General features: G+C 46.5%; 1 protein-coding gene across 1 annotated transcript in view; it reads right to left on the bottom strand.

Annotated features, from left to right (window-relative positions):
- PROK2 (prokineticin 2) overlaps positions 1-15738 on the bottom strand; it is a 411259-nt gene that overhangs the window by 246562 nt on the left and 148959 nt on the right. The window lies entirely within an intron of this gene.

Raw genomic sequence — 15738 nt, 5'->3', positions numbered from 1 at the left:
TATGACACCTTAATTTTGGTTTTGCAAGACCCTAAGCAAAGAGCCCGATTAAGTCCACACCAACTTGTGACCTATACAACTGTGAACTAATAAATGGGTGCTGTTTTAAGCCCCTAAGTTTGCAGTAATTTGCTACACAGCAACAGAAAACTAATACAAGTATGAACATAAAGAATCCAGCAATTTCTTTTCTGGCCAGCCATACAGCATGGTGGTTAGGGACATGAATTTCAACTTGGAGCCACACTGCCTAGGTTAAAATCCCAGCTCTGCCACTTCCCCAGCAGAAAGAACTTGAGCAAGTTATTCAATCTCCCTGGGCCTCGGTTTCTTCATCTGTGGAATGGGGGTAATAATAGTATCTTCCTCATAACTCCATAGTGAGAACCAAATAACGTAAAATATCTAAAGTGCTAAGAGCAGTGCCTGGCACATTGTACATATTTTATCAATCCTGTTGTTACTACTATCTTAAAAAAATAAAGATTTCTAGAATCTCCCCCAAAAGCCCAGGACCTGGGAAAGCTGGGCCACAGACCCACATGGCAACCACCAGCCGAAACTGCCCCCTTTACTCTACGACTCCTGGTCTTCTCGGATGCAGTCCTCTTGGCTCCTTTACACTTCCTGCCCAGCCCCTGTAGGCATTTGGATTTGCAATCTCTGACCTGAGATTGATTAGCTGGAGAGTAGTGCAAAACCTCAATTCTGACCTTCACTTACGAAAGCAAGCCAAGATCCTCATTCATTAGCTGAGCGGATACAGTCTTCTCCTAAGCCCTACTTAATTTTTCTTTGGAAGGATTTAGAGGGCTGGCTAGAGTTTGGCTTGAAAGGAAACGTGCAAGGACTCTTGTGGGCCTTTGAACTGAAGATCCCAACGGATGCAGGAGAAGTGGCTCAGAAGTGCTCTTGAGCATCTAATCCATTTGTGGCTGTCACTGCCTCCCCGATTTATAAAATAAAGGACAACACGAAGCCTGAGAAAGATGCCATCCGTCCCTCTGGTGGCCCCAAAGTCCAAGCCCACTAGACACTGAATTGTGAGTGCTGGCTGCTCAAGGGCCCTCACGCCTCTCTCTTCTGTTGTCCTTCGCCCTGGATCTTTGCCAAGAAGCGGGAGGACAATGCCACTTCAAGCCCGAAGCCATCTCCCTGTCTCAGCTCCAATTAGCCCAGAGTGTTTGGGAAGCTGTGTGTGAGAGCAGCAGGGCAAGAAAAGTGCTGTCCAGCTGGCGGGCAGATGGACAGGAAGAGGGCCAGCCTTTGTTTTTAATCTAAAGAAGAGCCTAGGGTAGGGAACTCGGGCAGCTCCCATCCTGCCTCTGAAGGGTAATCTCTGGGGGCCGTGAGAAAATGCTTCACTGCCACAGTACCTCAGTTTCCCTCCTTAGACCCTATGACCTCCCCAGGCTGGGCAAACAGACAGTTGACAACAATTCTTCACCGTCTGATTTTCAGCCCCATTTGGAGCAAAAGCAGAGGAGTAGACCAGTTGGCTACACACATCTCTCCCTCTTTCTCACACTTGTTCCTAGAACTCAACTCTGTGTGAGATACAAGAATGTTTTGAAATATTAGAATCGTCTAATATCCTATTAGATGGATGTGCCTATTCTTCCCTGCTCATCCCTCTTAGGACTTTTCTTTGCTTTTTTTCCCATAGAGCCTTGCTACTCGAAGTGACCTTCTTGTGCCTTAACTATTGGCATTACCTTCGATGTTTGTTAGAAAGGTCATCTCAGACGTGCCACAGACCTACTGAATCAGAAACTGCAGGTGAACAAGATCCCCAGGCGATTGATATGGCACATTCAAGTCTGAGAAGCGATCCCTAGCCTAGGGATCTTTCTCCCTAGCCCAGACAGCTGGACTGAGACACCCACTGCTTTGGGAAGAAGCAATCACTATGGAATCAGAAAATAAAGCAAGAAGTGGGATTGCAAATTCCTGACTACTGAGTTAAAAACAACCACTAGTTTAAATGCAAGGCAGAAATATTTGCATGCATACTTACAGAACACATTTTTTCCCCCAGTGCCAGATAAATTAAAAGATTCCACCCCTGGAGGAAAGAAGGAGAAGAGGGACCATGGAGACAGCAGCTAAGTGAGATCAGGAAACTCTGGGTCTCTGGGAGCAATGCCGTCCATTCCAGTGCCAGGGAGTCACATGATAGCCCGGTCAGTTGCCCTTCTCCTGCCCTTCTGCTGGGGAACACTCATGGACGTTTTGCCAGCCAAGCGTACAGGAGGAAGATAGCTCTTCTTTGACCAGAGAATTTGCCTCAGTCTCCATCTGATTACCTATGACCCTTGGGGAGCCCCAGTCCCCTGAAAATGGAGTAGGGGCCCTAGATACATAAGAGGTAATGTGACCTGGAAGAAAAGCTCCACTAGGACCAAGATGGCACTAGCAGATCCAGTTCTCAATCCCTCACCAAGTCAGGGACATCCAACCAACCCACCCGACACTTTTGATTTGGTTTCCTCCTGCAGGGCCCATCATGGAAGAGGAGGCCCTGAAGTTTCCAACTTCATCCTTCAAGGGAAGAAGTAGAAACAATGAAGTGGACTTATAGCATAATAGATTGTCAGAGCTGGGAATGACCTCAGCATTCACAAAATACAGCCATCTCTTCCTTCCATCTATTCATCTATCCAACCACCCACCCAACCATCCATCCATCCACCCAACCATCCATCCATCCATCCATCCTTGCATTAATTTGACAAACATTTGTTGAGTGTCTCCCACAAGTCAGGGATCATGCTAGGCACTAGGGATCCAACACTAGGCAAAACCAGACCCAGACTTTGTCCTCGGGGAGCTGACCTTCTAGTAAAGAGAATGTCACTAAACACAGAAGAGAATCCACTGGATGTGGTTCATTCAAGGTCATGCAGATGGTGACAGAGTGTGAGTCCTCTCAGGGAGTTTAGAGTAGAGCTTCTTACGAAAACAGGGAGTGAAATCAGCTTTTGAGAAGGGATAGATAAGGCTAGACAGAAGCCACGTTGCTGCCTTCCAGCTTCTCTTGGCAGACTGGGCCCAGGTTGAATCCGTGATAGGAGCAATGCTTGCCAGCACATAAGCCTGGGTGACGCTAAGCTCGTCCACTTTCTTATTTATGTCAGGAGAACCCTGCCCATTGGTTTGTTTCCTTCAGCCACTCACCAGGTGCTGTGAGAAAAAACAGAGGATCCCTGAGCTTTGGAAAAGTGTGAAGGATTGCTTCTCCAAGAGATAAATGGGGAAAAGGATGCTTCTCTTTCAAAGTCACTTTTTGAGCGATAGCTAACGGTTTTTAAGGTTTTGCTTTACATCCAGCACCAAGCTAAACCCAACTTGCATCATCTCCTTTAATCTTTGCAAAACTTTATCATTTTTCCCATTTTACAGATGCAGACACTGAGGCTTAGACAGGTTAAAGGACTTGCCCAAGGTCACAGAACTAGTGAGAGGTAGAGGTGGGATCTGACTCCCAGGCTCTGCCTGGGACAGGAAACATGATGTCTAATTACTCCGTGACAGCCATCTCATCCAGGGCTGGCTTCGAGGGCATTCAAGTGCAGTCACTTCAAGGGCAGTCACACAGGTCCCACACTCAGAGGGGCACTGCTCTTGGTGGGCTAATGCTCTCCAGTCACCATCTTGAAAGTGCTGATAACTGTACGTGTGATACAGGGTTTAGTGCGTCAGTTCTGATGGGACCGTGGGGCGTGTGCAGTCCTGCCTGCTGCTACCTCTCCACCTCTCTGTCTCCCCAGGATGGGTCCTCTGTTGCCTGCTCCTGCACCCTGTGATACCCCAGACCCTGCTCGCCCTTCACCTCCCCACCACTGCCCAGCGGCTGCAGCCACCCCAGCACCTGGCCCCCGGGCCCCATCCAGCAATCCACACTGCTCTCGCCCCGGACAGAGGCTAAGGGGTCGGCAGGAGAATGTAAGCAGATGGAGGGGGGTCCCCGGAGAAAGAGAAGCAGGCATGGCTTTCTTGACAGAAGAGAAGCCATTCTGGCCTAAGCCATTCTGTGACCTAAACCTGGCCACAGTGCTCGTCCTTGAGCAGGTGTCAGTAATTAATGATTTTAAGGGAACAAAAGAACGTAGAAACATTGCCTGTGAGAGAAATAACAATAGCTAAGGTAACACATCAGTTGCAAAGGCTGCCTGTTCTGTTTCAACGGTAAAGATGAGCCCAAAGCGCTCAACCACCAGATCAACTGGAACCCAAGGGGAGATGATGTTGTCCTTTTCTGACCCTCATGACTTCAATCAACTAAAGCTTTGACTCTGTCTACCGCCCAAGCCCCTGCATGAATATGCATGTACCCTTAGGTTAAAACTTCCCCAATTTTGCTATTTGGGGAGGCACTGCTTTGGGAGAGATCCCTGGGAGTCTCCTTACTTGCTGCAAGTAATAAATTCTTCCTTCTCCCGCTCTTTGGCTTGGCTGTGTCTTTTGGCTCGACATCCACCAAGAGATGAACTCAGTTTCTGGGTAACAGGAAGAGTCAAGATTGGGTGGCATCTAGGGGCAGGGCAAGACGCGGCAGTCCAGGGCATGTCTGATAGGCAGCTTGGCAGGGCCCAGTCTCTTACCCACCCCAGTGCACAATGGATGCGTCCCAGCATGCGGGTGCCTGTCCCCTGTAGGTTGGGGACTGACTTCTTTGACCCTGGCTGGGGCACAGATGGCAGGTCTCGTGGCTGCTGGGAGGGGGATCCTGGGATGGAGGGGAGGGGAATGGGGGCAAATGCTTACATGTGCTGAGTGACACATCCCAGGTACCTGTGATGGTCTGCATGACCAGGTGCGTGTCGCCCTGACCAAGGAAGTGGGACATTAAATAGGAAATAGAAACACTGGGGAAGAGAGTCAGAGAGAGATACAAAGACAGAGACAGACCACGGAAGAATGAAAGAAGTTTCCTATATTAGTACCTTCAATTGCACCTTTTTCTTGAATTTTGAACAAGGGGCCCTGCATTTTCATGTTGTACCCGACCTCACAGATAACATAGGGCAGACTTTCCTGGTGACTGGGCATTAAAAGGAGCCCCTGCCATTTAAACCTCAGTGCTCCAGTTTGGAACATTCTGATGGGTTCAACCTACACGCATTCCATCTGTCTTGCTTCTTACAGTTCATTCCCTATTATTGTACTTAGTTTTTAATGTTCACGTTCACGTGCTTGCCATGCTGAACCCGTCACACAGAATGTCTCATTCATCCCCATGACGGCCCTAGTAGGTCCATGCTGTTACTATGCCCATTTTTCGTATGAGGAGACTGAGGCTTGAGAACTTAAAAAATTAGCCCAATGACTATGAAGATCTTTCTGCTGCCTCTTTGCAGACCCGGATTTGCCTACAGTCCCCACTTGATAAAACAGCCTTTCTTCTCATATCCTTCTAGCTTCGCGGAAGCTAAGATTCATGGATTTTCAAGCATCCTTCTTAATGTCTTTCTGAGGCGCCTGGGATCTGCCCTGGACAAGCTTCCGAAAGAGGAGTTACTGGGAACACGTAAAAGCAACTGTCTGAGGAATAGATGACTCGGGCGAGACATTTCCAATACCCCCGGCCTCTGACAAGCAGTGACTTATGCCCAACTGCCCGGTTATTTACCATGGGAAGTCTGTGGCAGGTCTGCACACTGGGGACTTTCTTCTGTGGGTCTTTCATTGCCAAGAGACACCCTGAGAATGTAGAGGTTACGAGCCCCCTCACCCAGAGCCAACTTGCAGAGGGAGAGCTGAATAGAGCTCTCTTTGGAAGGCCAAGCCAGGATTACAGTAATTGCAGGCCGGCGGCCGGCTCTCTGGCGACAGTACCCGGTGGAGGCTGCCAGCTGGCCCTGCTAATTACCTGTCGCCCAGGATGAGGAGGAAAACTTGCGAAAGGACTGAAGAGGCCCAGACTGAAGGCACTGGAGCGTGGCAGGCTGGCCTCTCCGGGATCCAGGCCGCCCAGTCGGCCCCATGGCAATAGCTCTGCTGTTGTGGAGAATGACTTGGCATGTTTCTGCCTGGTTCCTTCCCAAACAGCTCCCTTTTGCGGGCCTGCCTGTTTCCCCTTCAGAGCAGTGAGCCTCTCTAGTTGCGAATTTTCCCCAGGGCACCTCAGGAATTGCTGACGATGGATTCTTAGGCAGCAGCGCAGAGAGAGGGGAAGAAAGAGGCCCTTTCTAGACCAGTGACGGCCAGGAGAAATTTAATGTAAGCCACAAATGTAACTCAAAATTTGCTAGCAGCCACATTTAAAAAAAAAAGTAAAAAGAAACAGGTGGAATTAAATTTAATGATACACTGTATTTAACATAATAGATCCCAAACATTATCATTTAAACACGTAACTACTATTATTTAAAGTATTGAACTATTTTACATTCTTTCCTTTGTACCTAAAATCCAGTGTGATTGTTACATGCACAGCACATCCCAATCAGGATGAAGTGCCAATAGCCACATGGGGCTGGTTGCACCATACTGGAGAGCACAGCTCCAGATGCGTGATAGAAAATGTAACTCAAAGCAGACGATTGGCCGTCCTTGACCACACTTGGGTTTTGCGCTCTCACTTCCAGTCCTTCTTTTCTCCTGGGCTTGACATTTGCTCTCCAAGCCTTAGCTCCTTGTTACTCCACACATGGGCTACATGATGTCAGCAGCATGACATCACCCGGAAGCCTGTTAGAAATGCAGAATCTCAGGCTGAAGCCCTGACCCACTGGATCAGAATCTGCATTTCAACAAGTTTCCCAAATAATTTGTACGCAGAGTGAAGTTTAAGAGGTACTGCCCTAGGCCCCCCTCTCTTTCCCTGCCCCTCCTGATGGCATTTGACTTTCACTTTAATCTTGGGCTCCCTTGTTGCCTGGATTCCCTTGTCCAACTACTGAACCTTGTGCCGCTGCTCAGTGTAAATGCCACCTGCATTCTCTGCTACTGTCCCAGGCTGCAGAAAGCCAAGAGAGTGGAAATTTAACAACAGCAACAAATGAAACAAAACTTGGCTACCATTTATTGAGCACTTACTATGAGCCAGCCTCCACGTTCAGCACTTCTCATGCATAAACTCACTGAATCCTCATCCACTTTAGGAGCCTGATGTATTACTACACCCATCTTACAGATAAGATTAGAGATGACTGTCCACACACAGCCCGTTTCTGGTGGAATGAGAATTAAACCCTGGGTCTACCTGATTGGAAAGCCCATACTCTATCGCCATGTTCTAAGTCAAATTGTTTTAGCGTATGTGTGTGTGTGGTGGTAGAGAGCACTTACTTCCTCCCACAGACAGGATTAGAGTGCAGGCAGTTTATTTGAGAAGGATGGAAACACCACAGGCAAGTGGGGATCAAGAGAGGGAAGGGATAGCCGCCAGTAAAGGGTAGATTTTCAAGCCAGCTACCCCTGTGGGCACCTAGAGCTGAGTCCCATTGAAGAAACTCGAGGAGCTAGGGTAGAGCACGTGCCTCTGAGCTACCCTGGCCCAGGGGTAGCGGAGCTGGGATTTTTATACAGCAAATCCTATCAGGAATTAGTTGAGGGCTGCTCACAGAGGGTTCCAACAGCAAGAGAAAGCTCCCAGGCAAAGAAATAGAGGTGCTGACAGTCAGAAGTCAAGTCAGGTAAGGGAAGGGGGTGTCTAGGTGAGGCTTGGCAGTGTCTGCCACGGTAGACTAGACCCATGGACTCCTCAGCATTACCAAGTCAAGTGGGAATGAACTACCTCTTACCTTCGATACCTAGCTTTTAAATTCTTTCAAAAGTCATTTCTGGTGCTCATTGTAAACCAGGTAGCACTCGTATTAAAAAGCTGGAATGGACTGAGTCACAGGCAGTTTATCCCATTCGGTAACTTGGTCCAGACCCTGACACACTGGCGCCTTCAGATAGATCCCTGGAAATCCATGGCTCCTAATCCCTCTCTGTTGGTGGCTACTGGCTGGTTGGGAGGCACAGCGGTGAAGTCAGGCTCTGTGAGAATGTTGGGATCCTGTCCCTCTCCTATCCTGTATTTTCCGGCTTGACAGGTCAAGCCCGGCTGGGCAGACACACGCTCCAGCTCAAACACCCCAACTTCAATCAGTTTCTTTGTATCTCTGTTTTGCGGCAGACACAACTTTAGGGGAAAATAATCTACCCCAGGGAGAAGTAGGGTGGAAAAAGTTTCTATCATTTATCTATGTATCTATCCACCTATCTATTTACACATACCCACCATATATATATACACACACACCCGTATCTATAGATATACACACATATATGTATTATATATTTTATATATGGTTTTGGAAGGGACATAATGGGGGCAAGGTCACAGACAGGAGAAACATGTGCCTTGGCAGTGAGAGAGAAGCCCAGCAGGAGGAGAGGGTATGAAAGTTTAGAAAGTTTAGACCTCATTTTGCCAAAATCAACCTAGATGGGTCTGTGTTTGGGTCAGCTTTTTTTCGAGAATATTTCTATTAATATTACCCTGTGAAAATACTCCATGCCTATGACATTTCAACTTTTTCAGAGTGCTATGCATTCAGAGGAAGTGGGAAGGGGGAGGAGTGGGGGGAGAGAAGAGGGAGAGAGAAAGAGGGAAAAGGAGTGGGAGGGAAAGACAAGAGAAAGAAAAGGTAAAATTGAACTGAAGACTGAACAGCAAATTTGGTGCACTCCTTTAAAAGGGGATGAGGCAGGGTTTCAACATATGACTTTGTTGGCGGCGGGGGGGCGATAATTCAACCCATAACACCTATTAAGAGGATACTGGATTATTCCTGGGCAGGCCTAATCAGATGTGATGAGACCAGGTCGGAGGCTGCAGCAGTAAATCAGGAGAGAGATGAAGATGGCCTAGAGTTTGGATGATGTTGGTCCTGATGGGGAGCAATGGATGGATTCCAGATAAGAAAATTTTTGCTAGAACTGATATATCTGCAGTGGATTGCAAGTAGTCAACAAAGGAAAAGAGGAACCAGGGATGACTCCGAGATTTGCAGCCTGAGCATCTGGATGGTGAGGATTCACCCACCTGGGCTCTCCTTCTACGTTGTGTATGGCTACACTTGGAGCCTTGGCTCTTGCAGCAGGAACCCAAGAGAGCCCCAAATCTAGAAGCCAACCCCAAAGATCCAGAGCCAGGATCCCTACTGGATATACCTTCTTGCTCCCAACAACAGACACTAGCGCCGAATAGACAGAGTCTTACGGGTTTGTGTCCCCCCCAAAAAGTTATACTTAAGTCCTAACTCCCAGAACCTCAGAATGTGACCTTATTTAGAAACAGGTTCTTTGCAGAAGTAACCAAATGGATTATTAGGGTGGACCCTAATCCAGTATGGCAGATATCCTTGTAAAAAGGGGACATTTGGACACAGAGACAGACATACACAGAGAGAAGACGACGTGATGACGCACGGGGAGAATGCCACGTGAGGACAGGACTGCAGGCATGCATCTACAAGCCAAGGAACGCCTGAGGCTACCAAGGGTTAAGACATGCACGCAACAGTCCCTTCCCTAGCAACTTCAGAGGGAGGCCCTGCTAACACCTCGATTTCAAACTTTCAGCCTCCAGAGCTGTGAGGAAACACATTTCTGTTGTTTTCAGCCACGCAATTTGTTCCACAGATCTAGCAACCTCCTATAGAAATAACCAGGAGCAGCTCTCAGTCAAAGTCTGATGAGAGGTGGTAGATCAATAACCCACGTCTCTTGCTTCCCTTAGTTCGGGAAACTCAGAGGTGTGGGTTCTATACATTTTCCCAGAGTTTCCCCAGTGGCATTAAGCTCCAGTCCTCCAGAGAGTAAGTGGCTTGATAACTCACTCCTTTCGCCTGCCTCCCCTTCTCATCACTTCTCCACTGCCTACCAGTGTTTCCGGGATCTTCCAAATGAACAACTTGCACACAGATCTTCATCCTAGCTCTACTTCTAGGAGGACCCAGCCTTTGGGAAAAGTCGCCCATGGGCAGTGAATGTCTGGTGTTCCAGCTGTACACCCTCTGATCAGGTAAGCTGGCAGCCACTTGAGAAGACCATCCTCCACCAAGCTTGGCTCTAGAATGTTTCTGCAAAACTTTTCATGGGATGCAATGGTGCATAAATGGCTCATCCATCTAAGGAAGTTAAAGAAAACAAAACACCCTCTTGCTTTACCCTTCATGTTCCCTTCTCTCTGTTCCCAAGCAGTGGACTACACAAGAGATGCAGGAGGGAAAATTTGCCAATTACTGCCTTAATAGTTAAGGAATACTTGAAAACAGGAAAGCAGCAAAGCAACAATCTTTGTGATGTTCAGGCTTTCTGAAGCCAGGTCACACTGTGCTTGTAATAAGTTACAGAAGACAGAAGGATAGATAAGTTATAGGCTATATACTATTTAATTACCAGTGGGGTAAGATTGGAGGGATAGAGCTGGAAGAATAACATCATCAAGATCTAGGGAGTAAAATTTCTCTAGCACACATGCACAGACACACACGACACAACTGTGTTAGTTAAAACATGTCTACAAATTTTGACACTCTTCCCTTGAAAGCTAGAACCTAATTCCCCTCCCCCTGATTGTGGGGCTGCACTTAGTGACCTAGTTTTAACAAATAGATATGGTGGGATTGATGATGTATGACTTCCAAGACTAGGTCGTGAAAGGCATTATGGCTTCCTCGTTTCTCTCTAGGGTCACTCATTCTCTCGGGAGCCAGCTGCCCTGTTGTGAGGACACATCAAACAGTCAATGGAGAGGCCCACAGGGTGAGGGACTGAGGCCTCCAACCAACAGCCATGTTCTCTCCCAGCCCCAGCCAAACCTTCAGATGAAGACAGCCCCAGTGGACATCTTGACCATAGCTATGAAACCCTGAGCCAAAACCCAGCTAAGTCACTCCCAATTCCTGACCCACAGAAATCGTGAGATAGTAAATGTCTGTTGTTTTAAGCCACTGAATTTCAGGGGTAATGTGTCACATGGCAACAGATAACAAATACAACTACATACCATTTGATGGTTAGTGGGGGTGGGGAGATAGAACAGGAAAGATTCATCATCAGGATCTTGAGAGAGTGAAACGGCTCTAGTACACGATACACAACAGAGATCAACATCTCCTACCTATACTGTCTCCCAAATCAAGGTACCACATTGGGACAGTTGACAATTAAGAGAATTCTCATGGAACCTGAATGTTTGGGCTGAACGACACTTCAGAGTTGAAATCCTCATTAAAAAAAAAAATAGATAACGAAATCCAGGTCTAGAGAGATTAGGTGATTTTCGTGAAGTTATTATATCAATTTTGGAGGAATCCTGGTCTGACTTGGAGGCAACAGGCAAGTTGTGAGAAGCTACAGATACCAGGAATCTCTACCGGGTTCAGGTAGTAGTTTTTCCTGCAACAGCACTGAGGATTCACAAATCTATTTACGACTTCTAGGAGACAAAGCTGCCTGTGGAATTCTAACACAGGATCAACATGTAAAACTGATTTGTTTTTTTGTTTACTGAAATTTGTTGGAATCTTTCCTTAAACCGTGAATCCCCAAACACAGATAGAGAGTAGATGTTGACTGATATTCAGCTATTTCTTGCGAACAATTGGCTTGCCATCTGACAATTCTAGTCTTCAGAGGAAGGTTACTGAACGCAAAGACTGGTTGAAGAAAAAGCTCTAAACTGGAGATGCCCCACAGTGGCTGCCCATCTATTGAGCATTTTCTTTAGCTCTTAAAAAGATTCCTTTTCGGAAACAGCAAGAATTTTACTTCATGGAGTCCTAATGATTTCAGTTTGGTAGAGTCCCATGCCTTAAATGACCCCCAGCAATTTTTCTGAGTAAGCGAACAGGTTTAGAACCAACCAGATACCCAGAAATTCTTCAGGAAAAAGCCTTTTTTAAGAGCCTACTCTTTTCTCTACCTATCAACATCTTTTTACAAATAGTCCTAGAGTTTTATAAACTTTATAGTCTTCTTCTTCCACCCAACCAGATACTGCTCTCCCCTTGATGATCACTCCACCCACAGCTGCACTGACTTTTTTTGGGTTCCAAAAACGAGAGAGGTTCTTCCCTACCCCAGGGCCTTTGCACCTGCTGTTTTTTTCATCTGGAATGTTTTGATCTCCCAGTTCTTATCATGCAGTTCAGTGTTCAGTGTCTCAAAGTTCACGTCTCAAGTCAAGTGTCCCCACCTCACAGAAGACTTCCCTGCTGGCTGTGGACACCCCCCTCCCCTTGCTATCTGTAATGGTCAGTTTTGTGTGTCAACTTGGGTAGGCTGTATTCCCCAGTTATTCAATAAAACACTAATCTAGGTGTTGATGGGAAGATATTTGGTAGATGTGATTAGAGTCTATGATCAGTTTACTTTAAATAAGAAAGGTTATCTTCCATAATCTGGGTGGGCCTGATCCAATCAGTTGAAGGCCTACAAAGGAGAGGCGAGGTTTCCCTGAAGAAGAAGAAATTCTGCCTGTGGACAGCAGCTTCAGCTTGTGCCCAAGAGGTCCAGTCCGCCCTTCCTGATGGCCTGCCCTATGGATTTTGAACTTGCCTATCCAGCCCCTATGATTGTTTAAGCCAATTCCTTGCAATAAATCTCTAAATATAGGTAAACTACTGGTTCTCTTCCTCTGACGGAACCCTGAATGATACACCATCCCAGTCACTCTATTTATTTCCCTAGCACTAGTGGTGCCTGACTTAAGAAACAGAAGTAGAGAATGCAATTTTGGGAAATACATCCACTAAAAAAAAGTGGTTTTTTATCCAAAATTTAAATTTCACTGGACCGCCTATATTTGACCTGGCAATCCTACTTGTCACAATTTGAATTTAGCTTGTTCATGGATTTGCTCACTTACTTATGGTCTGTCTCCCTCATCTAGTCTGGAAGCTCCATGAAGGCAGCGACCTGGTAGGTAGTTTGTGGCTGCATCTCCAGTCCCTGAAACAGAGCCTGGCATAGAGTGGGTATCTAATAAATATTTATAGAGCGAATGAAGAAACAAATGAACTTATATATCATCTGCATATTCATGCTTTCTGCTTTGAGAGCCCTCAAATCATCCTTCACACACACAAATCAGATTTCTGTTCACGAGCAGTTGAACGGATGGTCCAAGTGATGAGAGCATGGGGTCTTCTCGTCCGTCCGTGGTTCCATTTTCCACATCACTTAGTGTGTTAGTGAGTGACTGTTAGTGTGATTAGTTGACTATTTTAAGAGTTCTTAGCTCTGATTATTTAGGGAAAATGAGCAGAAAATGGGAAAACAAAAGTGCTGATAGCAGTGATAAGAGGCTTCTCTCATAAACTTAGTATAATCACAAGGATGACGGAAACCACAAGGAATGCCAAATACGGCAAATCTTCAGGCCTGAACAGAAGCCTAGAGAACTCGGGCTGCTTGGCTGTGCAATTATGAAAGGGAAAAAAAAAGAGCAATCATCAGAACATGTGTGGAATCCCAGAGCTCCGTCACGGAGGACTGGCTGAAAGTTGAACGAGGAACTATTTTTTAAAGCATCTCGAGGCAGAAACCGCTTTTAGCATGTGAATCTGCTGTTTGGTTTGGGGCACTGGCCTTTTGTTCTGCCCGAAATTTAAGCCTCAGCTCAAGTGCCACCTCTTCTCTGTAGACTTTCCACAGGTCTCTCAGCCCCACCCCCAAGAAGCATTCTCTCTGTCTCTTCCCTGCGTTCCCAGGAGTGTGGGGTTTGCACCCATTTGAAGCACACGTTCTTATTTCCACTCCGAGTTTAGTCATCTGCTTATAATTCCGTCTCCTCCTCTAGGCAGCAAATTGCTTGGAAGCAGGAAACATTTTACACCTTCTACCACACACACACAAATACTCCAAACAGAGCCGTGTGTATAGGGGGCTCCGTTGTATTGTGGAAATTAATCTGGACTTGAAGTTGAAGGGCCTGGGTTCGAATCCCAGCTCTGCCCTTTGCAACCCATGTGCCCTTTGACAAGCCACTGTATTCCTTTCTGAGGCACAGTTTCCTCATCTGTCAAATGGGGACACGGATACACACTGAGGGGTCTTCATGATATAGGTCTCAGCACAAACAGTGACCAGAAATGTTGCTTAAGTGAGTGTCCGTGTTAGCCTGAAATGTTCTCAAGAGTTGGAAGAGAATACAAAGCTCAAGTTTATACTTAGGCAAGAATATCTCTGGATTCTGGTGGGACGGGCCTATCAATCAGCGCTGCTCCCATCCCCTGCCAAGTGGGATTGAAATGATCTGTTCTGGAAAGAATTCTGGTTCCCCTTCCCCAGCTACAGTGCCTGAAATCTCCACCATTACAGTCCCTTCTTTGGGCCAAAGCACCCTGACTCTTGACTCCAGGCTGAAATCGATGGGCCTCCAGACAGGATAGGTAGGTAAAGTGGGGGAGAAGAAAAAGGAATGAATTTGGGAACTGGAGATAAAGACTTCTGTCCCAGCTCTGGTAGATACCACCTATGTGGTCTCCTACCGCTTCTGTAATTCGGCCTCTCTTGGCTTGTTTTCTCATTCATGAACCATGCATGATAACCACACGCCCCTTCACAGGATTGCTAGGGCATGGCTTCTCAACCTCAGCACTACTGATCTTCCGGTTCTGTAATTCTTTATTGTGAGGGGCTGTCCTGGGCACTGCAGAATGTTTAGCAGCATCCCTGGCCTCCGCCTACTAGATGCCAGGAGCTCCCTCTACCAGCTGTGACAACCAAAAATATATCTAGATATTCCCTGGGGGAGAAAATCATTTATAGCTGAGAATCACTGCAGTAAGGATCAAATTCAATAATTTCTATGTGAGCCCATAAATTCGAGAGCTCAGTATAAGTGTTAGTTATAATTATTTTTCCCTGATTCCAGGGAAAATGAAATTACCCTCTTTTTTGATTCATTAGCACTTAAAAAATAATAACAGCTAAGAATAACTGAATACTTGTTATGCTGTGGGATCTGCTATTGTCTCACTCTGAACATGAGAAAATTAAAGCTCTGAGTACATACATGGCATGTCCAAGATTATAGGAGTGTAGAGTAGAGGCAAGATTTGAACCCATGATAAATCCATGCTTTCAACCTGTATTAGTTATCTGCAGCTGTGTAACAAATTATCACAACTTTGCCACTTAAAATAGCACACAACTGTCAACTGACAGTTTCTGTGGGTAAGGAGTCTGGAAATGGCTTAGTGGGGTTCTCTGTAAGATTGCAATCAAGGTTTTGGCCACAACAAGGGTCTCAGCTGAATGCTCAACTGGGAAAAGATCCACTTTCAAACTCACATGGCTGATGGCAGAACCCAGTTCTTGGAAGGCTGTCAAACAGAGAGCCTCAGTTCCCTGCTTGCTATCAGCTGGAGGCCACCCTCAGTTCCCTGCCACATGGGCCTCACTGTAGCATTGTTCACAATGTGGAACTTGCTTTGGCAAAGCCAGCAAAGGAGACAGTCAACAGTTAGCAAGGTGGATGTTATGATCTTATGTCAGGTAATCATGGGAAGACGTATCATCACCTTTGTTCTATTCTATTGGTTAGAAGCAAGCTGCTAGGCCAACCCACATCCAGGGAGAAGGGATTACAGAGGTACATAAATACTAGGAGGCAGGGATCACCAAGGCCATTTTAGACTCAGCCTGCCACTCTGCGCTTAACCAGTGCATCACACATTTGTAAGACTGTTTCGGCTGCTAGCCCAAGTGCTGTTTTGTGTTTGTTTGTTC

The sequence above is a fragment of the Balaenoptera borealis genome (assembly GCF_965194805.1).
Source record: "Balaenoptera borealis genome assembly, chromosome: 12".
Classification (NCBI taxonomy): domain Eukaryota; kingdom Metazoa; phylum Chordata; class Mammalia; order Artiodactyla; family Balaenopteridae; genus Balaenoptera; species Balaenoptera borealis.
The sequence above is the reverse complement of the archived record's forward strand: the minus strand, read 5'-3'. Positions and strand labels throughout refer to the sequence as shown.